We start from the raw sequence: 8,407 nt of genomic DNA on the forward strand, positions 1-8,407 counted from the left end.
TACAGGACATGGAGTATCACACTATACTGTAGAGAGGACATAATGCACACACAGCAGTACAGGACAAGTAGTATCACACTATACTGTAGAGAGGAGATACTAGACACATACAGCAGTACAGGACATGTAGTATCACACTATACTGTAGAGAGGAGATACTAGACACACAGCAGTAAAGGACATGTAGTATCACACTGTACTGTAAAGAGGAGATACTAGATGCACAGCAGTACAGGACATGGAGTATCACACTATACTGTAGAGAGGACATAATGCACACACAGCAGTACAGGACAAGTAGGATCACACTATACTGTAGAGAGGAGATACTAGACACATAAAGCAGTACAGGACATGTAGTATCACACTATACTGTAGAGAGGAGATACTAGACACACAGCAGTACAGGACATGTGGTATCACACTGTACTGTAGAGAGGAGATACTAGACATACACAGCAGTACAGGACATGTAGTATTACAATGTAGTGTAAAGAGGAGATACTAGACACAGCAGTACAGGACATGTAGTATCACACTATACTGTAGAGAGGAGATACTAGACACACAAACAACAGAACAGGACATATAGTATCCCATTGTACTGTAGAGAGGAGATACTAGACACACACACCAGTACAGGACATGTAGTATAACACTATACTGTATAGAGGAGATACTAGACACACAGCAGTACAGGACATGTAGTAACACACTGTACTATACAGAGGAGATACTAGACACACACAGCAGTACAGGACATGTAGTATCACACTATACTGTAGAGAGGAGATACTAGACAGACACAGCAGTACAGGACATGTAGTATCAAACTTTACTGTAGAGGAGATACCAGACACACACAGCAGTACAGGCAGTGGCGTAGCTATAGGGGTCGCAGCGGTGGCAATGGCGACCGGGCCCCTACGCTAGGGGGGCCCGCACGGCCCCCCTTGCCACTTGTCTCTGAGCATCCCGAGAAGCTTCTCGGGATGCACTGATCTCTTTGATGTTCCGCCCGCACAGTGAGCGGGCGGAACATTAAAGCGATCAGAATACAGGAGCAGGAAGTGTCAGCGTCCTCCTCCTGTATTCCCTCCCATAGGCTGCCGACACTTCATACCAGCAGCCTATGGGACGCCGGGACGTGACCTCTCCGGCAGGCGTGATGATGTGACGTCATCACGCCTGCCGGAAGTCCCGTCCCTGCGGCTCGCAAGATGGAGCCAGAAGTGGAGGGAGAGCTTCTGCCTGCAGCCACAGCGCGGATTAGGTGAGTAGGATGTTTGTTTTTTTAGGGGCACCTCTGGGGGCATTATTAGTTCATAGGGGGCACCTCTGGGGGCATTATTAGCTCATGGGGGCACCTCTGGGGGCATTATTAGTATATGGGGGCACCTCTGGGGGCATTATTAGCTCATGGGGGCACCTCTGGGGGCATTATTAGTATATGGGGGCACCTCTGGGGGCATTATTAGTATATGTGGGCACCTCTGGGGGCATTATTAGTTCATGGGGGGCACCTCTGGGGGCATTATTAGTATATGGGGGAACCACTGGGGGCTTTTTTAGCTCATGGGGGCACCTCTGGGGGCATTATTAGTTCATAGGGGGCACCTCTGGGGGCATTATTAGCTCATGGGGGCACCTCTGGGGGCATTATTAGTTCATGGGGGCACCTCTGGGGGGCATTATTAGTATATGGGGGCACCTCTGGGGGCATTATTAGCTCATGGGGGCACCTCTGGGGGCATTATTAGCTCATGGGGGCACCTCTGGGGGCATTATTAGTTCATGGGGGGCACCTCTGGGGGCATTATTAGCTCCTGGGGGCACCTCTGGGGGCATTATTAGTATATGGGGGCACCTCTGGGGGCATTATTAGCTCATGGAGGCACCTCTGGGGGGATTATTAGTATATGGGGGCACCTCTGGGGGCATTATTAGTATATGGGGGCATCTCTGGGGGCATTATTAGCTCATGGGGGCACCTCTGGGGGCATTATTAGTATATGGGGGCACCTCTGGGGGCATTATTAGTATATGTGGGCACCTCTGGGGGCATTATTAGTTCATGGGGGGCACCTCTGGGGGCATTATTAGTATATGGGGGAACCTCTGGGGGCTTTTTTAGCTCATGGGGGCACCTCTGGGGGCATTATTAGTTCATAGGGGGCACCTCTGGGGGCATTATTAGCTCATGGGGGCACCTCTGGGGGCATTATTAGTTCATGGGGGCACCTCTGGGGGGCATTATTAGTATATGGGGGCACCTCTGGGGGCATTATTAGCTCATGGGGGCACCTCTGGGGCATTATTAGTTCATAGGCGGCACCTCTGGGGGCATTATTAGCTCATGGAGGCACCTCTGGGGGCATTATTAGTTCATGGGGGGCACCTCTGGGGGCATTATTAGCTCCTGGGGGCACCTCTGAGGGCATTATTAGTATATGGGGGCACCTTTGGGGGCATTATTAGCTCATGGAGGCACCTCTGGGGTGATTATTAGTATATGGGGGCACCTCTGGGGGCATTATTAGTATATGGGGGCACCTCTGGGGGCATTATTAGTGTATGGGGGCACCTCTGGGGGCATTATTAGCTCATGGGGGCACCTCTGGGGGCATTATTAGTTCATGGGGGCACCTCTGGGGGCATTATTAGCTCATGGGGGCATCTCTGGTGGCATTATTAGCTCATGGGGGCACCTTTGGGGGCATTATTAGTATATGGGGGCACCTCTGGGGGCATTATTAGTATATGGGGGCACAGCAGGGAATCCTACATACAGGGGGCATCCCACACAGCGCAGTTACTATGGGAGCCTACAGGAGGGAGAAAGGAAAGGAAGCTGCTAGAAATGTGCGGAGCCTAAATTGTTTGTCTCACAGGTTCTGAAAAGATGAAACATATCTGGAAGGAATCATCATGGAGGTCTGGGCCGGATGGAGAGGAAAAGGGAAAGTGACGCCTCAGATCAAAGAAGACGTCACCTGTGAGTCACTGTATGACACTTTTTTTTATTTTGTAGAACATCATTTAGTAGGGGCGCCCCGAGGTGACAGCTACTACATTATCTGTACTCAGAGTTATCACTGTGTTATCTGTGCTGTTACATAGGACTGCAGGGGACATCTACTACATGATCTGTACTCAGAGATATCACTGTGTTATCTTTTGTGTTACATAGGACTGCAGGGGACATCTACTACATTATCTGTACTCAGAGATATCACTGTGTTATCTGTGCTGTTACATAGGACTGCAGGTGACATCTACATTATCTGTACTCAGAGATATCACTGTGTTATCTGTGCTGTTACATAGGACTGCAGGTGACAACTACATTATCTGTACTCAGAGGGATATCACTGTGTTATCTGTGGTGTTACATAGGACTGCAGGTGACATCTACTACATTATCTGTACTCAGAGATATCACTGTGTTATCTGTGCTGTTACATAGGACTGCAGGTGAAATCTACTACATTATCTGTACTCAGAGATACCACTGTGTTATGTGGTGTTACATAGGACTGCAGGTGACTACTACATTATCTGTCCTCAGAGATACCACTGTGTTATGTGGTGTTACATAGGACTGCAGGTGACTACTACATTATCTGTACTCAGAGGGATATCACTGTAATCTGTGGTGTTACATAGGACTGCAGGTGATATCAGGTGACTTCTCGAGGTTGCAGAAGTTCAAACTTCATCATGCCCTGCTGACAGTTTATTATGGGAGTTGTAGTTTTGCAGCATGTGGCTCTTCAGGTTGCAGCACTACAACCCCCATAGTTTCCAACTGGCAGTTCATGATGAGAGTTGTAGTTTTGCAGATTGAGAGTCAAAGATTGGAATACACAGTACAGTTCATTAATTATAGGGGCAGTAGTGCAGTACATGAGGTGGAGGCAGTGACAGTGCATTAGAACATGGTGGCACATTAGAGTAATTGGATATAACGTTAGATATGACTTTAAGCTAACATTTTGCACCAGGGCCCATCAGCCTTTAGCTACACCCCTGAGTACAGGACATGTAGTATCATACTGTGCTGTAGAGATCAGATACTAGACACACACAGCAGCACAGAACATGTAGTATCACACTATACTGTAGAGAGGAGATACTAGACACACACAACAGTACAGGACACGTAGTATCATACTGTACTGTAGAGAGGAGATACTAGACACACACAGCAGTACAGGACATGTAGTATCACACTCTACTGTAGAGAAGAGATACTAGACACACACAGCAGTACAGGACATGTAGTATCATACTACACTGTAGGGAGGAGATACTAGCCACACTGCAGCACAGGACATGTAGTATCACACTACACTGTAGGGAGGAGATACTAGACACCAGGCCCGGACTGGTAATCTGGCAAGGCGGGCAAATGCCCGCTGGGCTGGCCAGATTACTAGTCCGTGGGCCGCCCGGGCTGTCTAATGGAAAAAAAAAAAATCACCGCTGCGGCCCGCTCCTGACATGCTCCTCCAATCCAATCAACGTGGGGCCGCAGCGGCCCCTCATTGATTGGCGGAGCACGTCAGGAGCGGGCCAGCCGGGGTGAGGTGAGCGGGCTGTGGTGGCGGGAGGGGGCTGCGGTGGCGTGTCTCCGCCCCGTTGTGCTTCCCCCAAGTGCCAAGGGCCGCAGACGTGCCGCGCGCAGGCACGTCTGCAGCCACCTCCACCAGGCCCCCAGCGGTGACGTCACTTCCCTGACGCGCCGCTGAGGACCTGGAGGAGAGAGAGGAGAGCCGCCGCCGCCGCCGCCACGCTGCTGCAGCAGAAAGAAGCTGCTGAAGATCCGGAGAAAGAAGCTGCTGGGAGCGAGGTGAGGTGAGAATGTTTTTTTTTTTTTAACCCCTTCACATGTGGCCACACAGGGAGGGCATGCAGGGGGGCTATTCTATATGGGAGGGGGTGCAGGGGGGCTATTCTATATAGGAGGGGATGCAGGGGGCTATTCTATATGGGAGGGGGATGCAGGGGGCTATTCTATATGGGAGGGGGTGCAGGGGGGCTATTCTGTATAGGAGGGGGATGCAGGGGGGGCTATTCTATATAGGAGGGGGATGCAGGGGGGGGCTATTCTATATGGAGGGGGATGCAGGGGGCTATTATATATAGGAGGGGGATGTAGGGGGGCTATTCTATATGGGAGGGGGTGCAGGGGGGCTATTCTATATAGGAGGGGATGCAGGGGGCTATTCTATATGGGAGGGGGATGTAGGGGGGCTATTCTATATGGGGGGGGGGTGCAGGGGGGCTATTCTATATAGGAGGGGATGCAGGGGAGGCTATTCTATATAGGAGGGGGATGCAGGGGGCTATTCTATATGGAGGGGGATGCAGGGGGCTATTATATATAGGAGGGGGATGTAGGGGGGCTATTCTATATGGGAGGGGGTGCAGGGGGGCTATTCTATATAGGAGGGGATGCAGGGGGCTATTCTATATGGGAGGGGGATGCAGGGGAGGCTATTCTGTATAGGAGGGGGATGTAGGGGAGGCTATTCTATATAGGAGGGGGATGCAGGGGGCTATTCTATATGGAGGGGGATGCAGGGGGCTATTAAATATAGGAGGGGGATGTAGGGGGGCTATTCTATATGGGAGGGGGTGCAGAGGGGCTATTCTATATAGGAGGGGATGCAGGGGGCTATTCTATATGGAGGGGGATGCAGGGGGCTATTATATATAGGAGGGGGATGTAGGGGGGCTATTCTATATGGGGGGGGTGCAGGGGGGCTATTCTATATAGGAGGGGATGCAGGGGGCTATTCTATATGGGAGGGGGATGCAGGGGGGCTATTCTGTATAGGAGGGGGATGCAGGGGAGGCTATTCTATATAGGAGGAGGATGCAGGGGAGGCTATTCTATATAGGAGGAGGATGCAGGGGGGGGCTATTCTATATGGAGGGGGATGCAGGGGGCTATTATATATAGGAGGGGGATGTAGGGGGGCTATTCTATATGGGAGGGGGTGCAGGGGGGCTATTCTGTATAGGAGGGGGATGCAGGGGGGCTATTCTGTATAGGAGGGGGATGCAGGGGGGGCTATTCTATATGGAGGGGGATGCAGGGGGGCTATTCTGTATAGGAGGGGGATGCAGGGGAGGCTATTCTATATAGGAGGAGGATGCAGGGGGCTATTCTATATGGAGGGGGATGCAGGGGGCTATTATATATAGGAGGGGGATGTAGGGGGGCTATTCTATATGGGAGGGGGTGCAGGGGGGCTATTCTATATAGGAGGGGATGCAGGGGGCTATTCTATATGGGAGGGGGATGCAGGGGGCTATTCTATATGGGAGGGGGTGCAGGGGGGCTATTCTGTATAGGAGGGGGATGCAGGGGAGGCTATTCTATATAGGAGGGGGATGCAGGGGGGGGCTATTCTATATGGAGGGGGATGCAGGGGGCTATTATATATAGGAGGGGGATGTAGGGGGGCTATTCTATATAGGAGGGGGTGCAGGGGGGCTATTCTGTATAGGAGGGGGATGCAGGGGAGGCTATTCTATATGGAGGGGGATGCAGGGGGCTATTATATATAGGAGGGGGATGTAGGGGGGCTATTCTATATGGGAGGGGGTGCAGGGGGGCTATTCTATATAGGAGGGGATGCAGGGGGCTATTCTATATGGGAGGGGGATGCAGGGGGCTATTATATATAGGAGGGGGATGTAGGGGGGCTATTCTATATGGGAGGGGGTGCAGGGGGGCTATTCTATATAGGAGGGGATGCAGGGGGCTATTCTATATGGGAGGGGGATGCAGGGGAGCTATTCTGTATAGGAGGGGGATGCAGGGGAGGCTATTCTATATAGGAGGGGGATGCAGGGGGGCTATTCTATATGGAGGGGGATGCAGGGGGCTATTATATATAGGAGGGGGATGTAGGGGGGCTATTCTATATGGGAGGGGATGCAGGGGGCTATTCTATATGGGAGGGGGATGCAGGGGGCTATTCTATATGGGAGGGGATGCAGGGGGCTATTCTATATTGGAGGGGGTGCAGGGGGGGCTATTATATATTGGAGGGGGATGCAGGGTGGGCTATTCTATATGGGGGGGATGCAGGGGGCTATTCTATATAGGAGGGGATGCAGGGGGGCTATTCTATATGGGGGGGATGCAGGGGGCTATTCTATATGGGAGGGGGATGCAGGGGGGCTATTCTATATGGGAGGGGGATGCAGGGGGCTATTCTATATAGGAGGGGGATGCAGGGAGGGCTATTCTATATTGGGGGGATGCAGGGGGGCTATTCTATATGGGAGGGGCATGCAGGGGGGCTATTCTATATAGGAGGGGATGCAGGGGGCTATTCTATATGGGAGGGGGATGCAGAGGGCTATTCTATATGGGAGGGGGATGCAGGGGGGCTATTCTGTATAGGAGGGGGATGCAGGGGGGCTATTCTGTATTGGAGGGGGATGCAGGGGGCTATTCTATATGGAGGGGGATGCAGGGGGCTATTATATATAGGAGGGGGATGTAGGGGGGCTATTCTATATGGGAGGGGGTGCAGGGGGGCTATTCTATATAGGAGGGGATGCAGGGGGCTATTCTATATGGGAGGGGGATGCAGGGGAGCTATTCTGTATAGGAGGGGGATGCAGGGGAGGCTATTCTATATAGGAGGGGGATGCAGGGGGGCTATTCTATATGGAGGGGGATGCAGGGGGCTATTATATATAGGAGGGGGATGTAGGGGGGCTATTCTATATGGGAGGGGATGCAGGGGGCTATTCTATATGGGAGGGGGATGCAGGGGGCTATTCTATATAGGAGGGGATGCAGGGGGCTATTCTATATGGGAGGGGGATGCAGGGGGCTATTCTATATGGGAGGGGATGCAGGGGGCTATTCTATATTGGAGGGGGTGCAGGGGGGGCTATTATATATTGGAGGGGGATGCAGGGTGGGCTATTCTATATGGGGGGGGATGCAGGGGGCTATTCTATATAGGAGGGGGATGCAGGGGGGCTATTCTATATGGGGGGGATGCAGGGGGCTATTCTATATGGGAGGGGGATGCAGGGGGGCTATTCTATATGGGGGGATGCAGGGGGCTATTCTATATAGGAGGGGGATGCAGGGAGGGCTATTCTATATTGGGGGGATGCAGGGGGGCTATTCTATATGGGAGGGGGATGCAGAGGGCTATTCTATATGGGAGGGGGATGCAGGGGGGCTATTCTATATAGGAGGGGATGCAGGGGGGCTATTCTATATGGGAGGGGGATGCAGAGGGCTATTCTATATGGGAGGGGGATGCAGGGGGGCTATTCTGTATAGGAGGGGGATGCAGGGGGGCTATTCTGTATTGGAGGGGGATGCAGGGGAGGCTATTCTATATAGGAGGAGGATGCAGGGGGC

Source organism: Dendropsophus ebraccatus, chromosome 5 (assembly GCF_027789765.1).
Source record: "Dendropsophus ebraccatus isolate aDenEbr1 chromosome 5, aDenEbr1.pat, whole genome shotgun sequence".
In the NCBI taxonomy this organism is placed as follows: Eukaryota; Metazoa; Chordata; class Amphibia; order Anura; family Hylidae; genus Dendropsophus; species Dendropsophus ebraccatus.